A 635-nucleotide genomic window follows, 5' to 3' on the forward strand; every position below is an offset into this window, starting at 1 on the left:
CACTTCCTCTCCCTTCCCATTCCTCCCTCTCCCTTCCCATTCTTCCCATTCTGGAATGGGAAGGGAGGTTATCTTGAGGCAATCATGAGATGATTTCGGGGCTTAGCGTGCCCCGCGGCCCGGTCCTTGACCAGGCCTCTTTTTTGATACACACCCCCAGCAAGCAGCCCGCAGCAGCTGTCTAATTCCCAGGTACCTATTTACTGCTAAGTGAACAGATGCATTCAGGGTGAAAGAAACTCTGCCCAATTTTTTGCCCCCTCTACCGGGGATCGAACCCGGAGCCTCAGGACAACAAATCCCAAGCGCTGTCCACTCAGCTGTCAGGCCCCTGAGGAGGAATGAAAAGCCTATGACCTATTTAAGGGAGAAAACCCAACCAACCCACCTAACCTATCGAGCTCAACACCAAGAAAACGTCAAAACTGTGGCGCTTAAATTTTTTACTAATGCATTGTATTTTTTGACGTAATGGTCGAGTCCGTTAAGATTCGACGGGATTTACCAGAGGATTATGGGATAAGTAATGGGACGAGACCCGGGATGTTCCCGGGGGGGGGGGGGGAGGAGGAGGGGTCAACCAACCATTTGAAATACCTTAATATTTTAATTAAAAGAGTAATCCCACTCGCCTC

This window comes from Procambarus clarkii, chromosome 66 (assembly GCF_040958095.1).
Source record: "Procambarus clarkii isolate CNS0578487 chromosome 66, FALCON_Pclarkii_2.0, whole genome shotgun sequence".
NCBI lineage: Eukaryota > Metazoa > Arthropoda > Malacostraca > Decapoda > Cambaridae > Procambarus > Procambarus clarkii.